Consider the following 7,574-nt stretch of genomic DNA (forward strand, 5'->3'; position numbering starts at 1 on the left):
GGCTGGCTGGGATTCAGGAATAGGAGTGAGGAGATTTGAGGAGTGTTGAAGCAAGGCAGAAATAGGGAGTGCATCAAATAAATTCAAATCATCATCAGAAGCAAGTGCAGGCTTACTTGAATGTGCTGATGATCGAGTCACTCTGGCAGGAGGTTCAGTCCTTCTGACCACTGCAGCAGCTAGTTCCACCCGAGTAGGCTTCACCACGATTCGGACCTTCTTCTGCTTCTTCTTTGGAGGACCATCCTCACTATCATCAGCATCATCAGGCTTTCTCTTTGTCTTCTTGACCAGAGGGACATCAGATTCCTCAGAAGATTCGTCCAGAACCATCTTCCTCTGAGCTTTCTTCTTGGGAGGAGAAGGAAACTCTGGAGCTGGTGGTAGTCTGCTGACGAAATCATCAAGGTCAATTTCGAATCCTTGAGCCCTTAGATCTTCAACATAGCATCTGATGGCGTCAGGATTGTCTGCTTGGGTCTACAGAGGGTAGTCATTCAGAGGCATTCTTCTTCCTCTGATCTCAGAAGATGTGTCTTCATGAGCAGGAGCAATCTTCTTCTGGACCAAACCCATCTTCTTCAGAGAATTTGCAGTGAAGACATCACTGACAATGGTGCTCAAATCCTCTGTGCAACCAGCATTGATCAAATCTTGCACCAAGTTGCTTTCAATGAGAAAGTCTGAGAGTAGCCTCCCAAAAGGGATGTATTTGATTGCAGACTTGATGGAGGCGGTGGTGCGGGACTTCCGGATGCATTCCTTCAAGTAGGAGAACAGGAAGTAGGGAAGGCAGATCTTCTCCTGATTTTGGATGAAGAACAACATCGCCTTCTAGTTGAAGTTGATGTAGTCTGGGGAACTGCCCTTCGGTCTCTGGTTTATGCAGTTGAGCAGGATCTTGTGCCAGATCCTGAGTTTGGGGTGAAGATCCATCACCTTGTAACTCGTCTTGCCCGGTTTGAAGGTGGTGTACAGAGCCTGATTGACTATGTCCTTGGTGCTGGGTTTCAGCTTCGATTCCGCAGTTGGAACCGATACCCATAAGCAGTTTCTGCACCTAACAGATTCACGAATGACTTCTCCGTGATGATGATCTTCCTGCCAAGAATGTGAGAGACCACTTGAGTATCATCGCAGTCTGCGTGCTTCCAGAATTCCTTTACCAGTTTCTCATACTCCGGTCCTCGAAGTCGGTTGAAGTAATTTCCCCAACCTTGAGCTTGGACTTCAGGACGAAGATCAAACCCATTTGCAGCCAAGTTGTCGAGGTTGAATCTCCATTCTGCCAGGACTTGGAGTTCCTCAGGAGGATAAACACAGTGAATGGCACAGCCCCGTTCTGCAATTGGAACACTCTGTTCTTGAGCTTGAACTTGTTCTTGAGTTGGATTCTCAGAGCCCCTTTGACCCGTTGCTAGACCAACTACCATGTGAGGGAACTGAGGTGCATCTGCAGTAGATCTTCTGGTTTGTCTCACCATTTTGAAGAGGTTGAAGGTTTGAGGTAGAAGATGAAGGTTGAAAGATGAAGAGAGATCGAGAGAGAATTCGAGAAAAAGGCGGTTTTGAAAAGCAGAGAGAGCTAGAGTGAAAACCGGAAGTGAAAGAGAACGTGTGTGTATAGTGGGTTTTATCAAATAACCGTTGTTGATTCAAAAAGCACTTTAAGATCAACGGCTGAAAATTAAAGATAGATAGTAACAGTAAAATACACAATCACACACAGGAGATAAGCATATCTACACGCAATCATAACAGACTGTCACACGGGCACAAGGAACTATGCATCAGAAATTCTGACGCACGTGTTATTGTCTCAGCTTCAGAGTCAGTACCAGTGGGCACACACACTCTGATTGAGTTACCTACTGGACTAGACATCTTCTGATCAAGAAGTATCATAGTCAGAGGTTCTGATCCATCTTCACTCTGGACAAAAGTCCATGTTTAGATTTTTCAGAATAAAATTAAATCTATCCTCTGCTAAGGGCTTTGTAAAGATATCTGCCCATTGATGGTCAGTATCAACAAACTTTAGAAGAAGTACGCCCTTCTGTACATAATCTCTAATAAAGTGATACTTTACCTCAATGTGCTTTCCCCTTGAATGTAAGATAGGATTCTTACTCAATGAGATTGCAGCAGTGTTATCACAATAGATTGGGATATTGCTCTCAAGGATCTGATAATCCTCCAGCTGATGTTTCATCCAGAGCATCTGAGTGCTGCATATTGCTGCTGAGATATATTCTGCCTCTGCAGTTGATAGTGCAATGGTTGATTGCCTCTTGCTTGCCCATGAGACTAGATTGCTTCCCAGAAATTGACAATTTCCGGAAGTACTTTTTCTCTCTGTTCTATCTCCAGCATAATCAGCATCACAATAACCTGAAAGCTTATACTCTGATGTTTTCTTATACATCAAGCCAAGGTTAGTGGTGCCTTTCAGATACCTTAGGATCCTCTTAACAGCAGTTAAGTGGGTTTCCCTTGGATCTGATTGGAATCGAGCACATAAATGAACACTAAATAATATGTCTGGCCTAGATGCAGTTAAGTATAGAAGTGAACCTATCATGCCACGATAGAGCTTCTGACATACTTTACCACTTTTATCTTCTTTCTCCAGAATGCATGTAGGATGCATTGGAGTCTTGGCTACTGTAGATTCCAGCATATTGAACTTCTTCAGAAGTTCTTTAGTGTACTTGCTCTGATGGATATATGTTCCTTCTGGTGTTTGATCAACTTGTATTCCCAGAAAGTACTTTAATTCTCCCATCATACTCATCTCAAATTCAGCCTGCATCATCTCAGAAAATTCTTTACATAGAGATTGATTAGCAGAACCAAATATAATATCATCAACATAAATTTGCACAATTAGGATATCATCTTTATAAGTCTTGCAAAAAAGAGTTGTATCTACTATACCCCTTACAAACTTATTCTCCAGAATGAATGAGCTAAGTCTCTCATACCATGCTCTGGGAGCTTGCTTCAGACCGTAGAGTGATTTCTTCAATTTGAACACATGGTCTGGTTTCTTTTCATCTTCAAAACCTGGGGGTTGATGAACATAGACTTCCTCTGAGATATAACCGTTTAGGAAGGCACTCTTTACGTCCATCTGATGTAGAACTATGTTGTGATTTACTGAGAAGGAAATCAACAGTCTGATTGCTTCCAGTCTTGCTACTGGAGCAAATGTTTCAGTGTAGTCTATTCCTTCCTGCTGGCTGTAGCCTTGAGCAACTAGCCTTGCCTTATTTCTGACTACATTTCCTTTCTCATTCAGCTTGTTTCTGAATACCCATTTCGTTCCAATAACATGGACACTCTCAGGCTTCTTCACTAAGCTCCAAACATCGTTCTTGGAAAATTGATTCAATTCTTCTTCCATGGCCAGAATCCAATCCTTGTCCTGAAGAGCTTCATCTATAGACTTGGGTTCAATTAAGGACACCAATCCTTTCAGACTCAGCAAGGTCTCTTCAGAGGGTCTGAAGGCAGATCTGGTTCTGACTGGTTCGTCTTTGTTGCCTAGAATCAATTCCTTAGGGTGAGCTGCAGTGATTCTGCTCTTCTTCAGAGTTTGTGAGTTAGAGGGACCAGCTTCTTCCTCTGGTTCATCTTCCTCTGGCTCAACTTCCTCTGGAGCTTTGCCTTTTTCAGAAACATTAATGCTTAAATCTGCAAACTTTTCAACTAGCTTTGACTGGTCAGAGTCAAGCTTATCATCAAATCTAACATGAATAGATTCTTCAATAGTCTTAGCATCAGTATTATAAAATCTAAAACCTTTAGATCTATCAGAATAACCAAGTAATAGACACTTAGAAGACTTAGCATCAAATTTATACAATCTATCCTTAGTATTGAGAACATAACAAACACAGCCAAAAGGATGAAAATAAGAAATGTTGGGTTTTATGTTCTTCCACAATTCATAAGGAGTCTTATTCAGAATTGGTCTCACAGAGATTCTATTCTGAATGTAACATGCTGTATTTACTGCCTCTGCCCAAAAATGCTTAGTCATGCCAGTTTCTTGGAGCATGGTTCTAGCCATCTCCTGAAGAGTTCTGTTCTTCCTTTCAACAACACCATTTTGTTGAGGAGTTCTGGGACAAGAGAAATCATGTGCAATTCCATAGGAATCAAACAGACTCTCAAACTTGTCATTCTCAAACTCTCCACCATGGTCACTTCTGACACGCACAATCCTACAAGCCTTCTCGTTTTGCACTTGAGCAATGAAGGTAGAGAACACAGCATGAGACTCATCCTTGCGGGTTAGAAACTTTACCCATGTCCAGCGGCTATAGTCATCAACGATAACCATCCCATATCTCTTGCCACCTATAGACTCAGTTTTCAATGGTCCAAAAAGGTCGATATGCAGAAGTTCCAACGGCCTTGAGGTTGAGACAACATTCTTTGCCTTGAAAGGGACTTTTGTGAATTTGCCTTTCTGACATGCTTCACAAAGAGCGTCTGAAGCGAACTTCAGATTGGGTAAGCCCCTGACAAGGTTTAGCTTGCTCAGCTGAGAAATCTTTCTCATACTGACATGCCCTAACCGTCTATGCCATACCCACTGCTCTTCATTAACAGACAGAAGGCACTTCACATTCTGAGCCTCCAACTCAGATAGTCTGATCTTATAGATGTTGTTCTTCCTCTTCCTGTTAAATAGAACAGAGCCATCGATCTGACTTACAGCCCGGCAGGACTTTTGATTGAATATAACATCATAACCCTTGTCAGCTAATTGACTTATAGACAATAAGTTATGTGTTAAGCCGTCTACCAATAAAACATTATCAATGCATGGGCTACTATCTACACAAATAGTACCAGTACCAACAATTTTACCCTTTTCATTTCCTCCGAAGCCAACTTCGCCTCCAGGCTTAAGTTTCAGCTCTCGGAACATACGCTTTTCTCCCGTCATGTGACGCGAGCATCCACTGTCCAGATACCATGATTGGTGTTTCAGTGGAGCTATCAAGGATATCTGCAACATAGATAATCTTGTCCTTAGGTACCCACTTTCTGGGTCCTCTTTTGTTAGTTACCCCAGAGGTTCTGATCACCTTGGGTGTCTCAACATAATATTTTAAAGGAATTTTTGCATGATATTTAGTCATAGAGAAAGATCCCTTTTTAAGAGGATGTTTAACAACTTTAGCAGGTACAGGATCAGGCAATATGGTACCAGAGGGAACAAAGCATTCATACAAGGATTTAGCTTTAGACACAGAAGGCTCATTTCTAATTGGTTTAGAATAGCCAATGCCATGCATTCCATTTCTGCTTACGCCATAGATCATTGAAGCCATTAAGCTTCTATCCACGCTTTTAGCTAGGAATCTTTGAAAAGACTTTTCATACTTAGATTCATTTCTACAATCAGAGGCATCACAGGCAACAATTTCTTCTAACTTAGCAATCTGGTTCTTAAGCACAGAGTTAGAATTTACCAAAGCATGATTTTCATTTTTCAAATCAGAAATAATTTTCTCATGTTCAGAAGGAGTCTTGGAGACAGCAGATAAGTTCTTTTTCAACTTTTTATGCTTAGACAATAAAGAGTTATACTTATCCATGATATCAGACAAAGCATGTTTCAGTTCAGAGGTAGAGAAAGAAGCAAATACCTCATTTTCATCGTCTGAGTTAGGATCTCCTTCTGATTCTGAGTCAGAGTCAACAGCTTCCTTTGACTCTGCTCCTTTGTCTTTGACAATGGCCATGAGTCCTTGGACTTCACCATCAGAGTCAACATCCTCTGACTCTGATTCATCGAATGTCACCATCAGACTCTTCTTGGTCTTGAAGTGCTTCTTTGGCTTCTTGTCTTTCTTCAACTTTGGACAATCACTTTTGTAGTGCCCAGATTCTTTGCACTCAAAACATGTGACTTCCTTGATTGAAGACTTCTTCTGGCCTGAGGACTCATACTTGCCTTTTGCCTTTCCAGAGCCTTTGAACTTGCTCTGCCTGTGCTTCCAGATGCGGTTGAGTCTCTTGGAGATCAGAGTCAGCTCATCTTCATCAGAATCTTCTGATGCTTCTTCAGATTCTTCTTCTTCAGCTTGAAGAGCCTTTGACTTCTCAACCGTAGCCTTTTCAGATTTGGATTTCAAGGCTATGGACTTTTTCCTCAGATCTTGCATCTCTAAGCGCTTCAGCTCATGGCATTTCAAAATGCTGATGAGTTCTTCTAAACTCATATTCTCAACGTCTCTCGTGAGCTCTATTGAAGTCACCAAAGGCATCCAACTTTCAGGAAGACACCTGATGACTCTTATGACATGATCTTTTGTTGTGTAGCTCTTGTTGAGAGGTCGTATGCCAGCTACAAGCAATTGAAATCTGGAGAACATTTCTTCAATGGATTCATTTGGCTCCATGATGAAGGATTCATACTTTTGGATCAAAGACAATGCCTTTGATTCTTTGACCTTCTTGTTTCCTTCATGAGACATCTTCAGAGATTCAAAAATGCCTTTAGCAAACTCACGATCTGTAATCTTCTGGTACTCTTCATAGGAAATAGCACTTAGAAGAATTGCTCTTGCTTTGTGATGTTGTGAGTACAGCTTCTTTTGATCTGCAGTCATCTCTGACCTTGGGATCTTCTTGCCATCTGCATCAACTGGACGCTCGTAGCCATCCACAATAATATCCCAGAGATCTGCATCGAAACCAGAAAGAAACTTTCCAGTCTATCTTTCCAATATTCGAACCTTTGACCGTCGAACATAGGAGGCTTTGCATTGTAACCATCTCTTTGAGTTTCACTGGTGGTGGCAGCCATTGTTTTTCACACCGGCCCGGATCACTGAACACTGTTAGGTGTGGTAATCAGAACTTGCGCTCTGATACCAATTGAAGGTATGAAAAACGGTAGAAAGGGGGGGGTTTGAATAACGTTTTCAGTACAAAACTTCCACCTTAAAGATTTTGACAAATCTTTCGAGAACTTAAGTGCTAAAGATAAGAGATAGAGAAGCACACAAGGATTTTATCCTGGTTCACTTGATAAATCACTCAAGCTACTCCAGTCCACCCGTTAAGGTGATTTCTTCCTTCTTAGAATGAAGGCAATCCACTAATCAGGTAAGAGTTACAACTGCACTTGAAACCTACAAGTGACTAACAATTACACTGACTTAGCTCACACTAAGATTCACTCTCTTAGTCTTCTCTAGGATCCGATCAACCTTGATCTCCTAAAGGAACTAAACAAACTGTTTATCAAAGAAATGTTTACAAGAGATTTGCTTCTAAAAAGCTAATAGTAAACTCAATGAATTTCAGATGAAAGAAAGCTTAGAATTTTTGAATATGTCTTGCGTATGTGAATGTTTCTTCTCACCGCTTCTTTCAATCTTCAGCCTCTATATATACTCCAAGGATTAGGGTTGAGCGTTGCATGGGAAATGCTACCGTTGGAGGGCAGTTCTGGAAAATCCAGCTTCTGCTGTGGCTGAGAACGTTAGGTAGGTCGTCAGGAAGGTACACTTGCTTTTGTACTTGGATAGCGACTTGACCTTTTACCT

The sequence above is a fragment of the Lotus japonicus genome, chromosome 6, assembly GCF_012489685.1.
Source record: "Lotus japonicus ecotype B-129 chromosome 6, LjGifu_v1.2".
Taxonomy (NCBI): Eukaryota; Viridiplantae; Streptophyta; class Magnoliopsida; order Fabales; family Fabaceae; genus Lotus; species Lotus japonicus.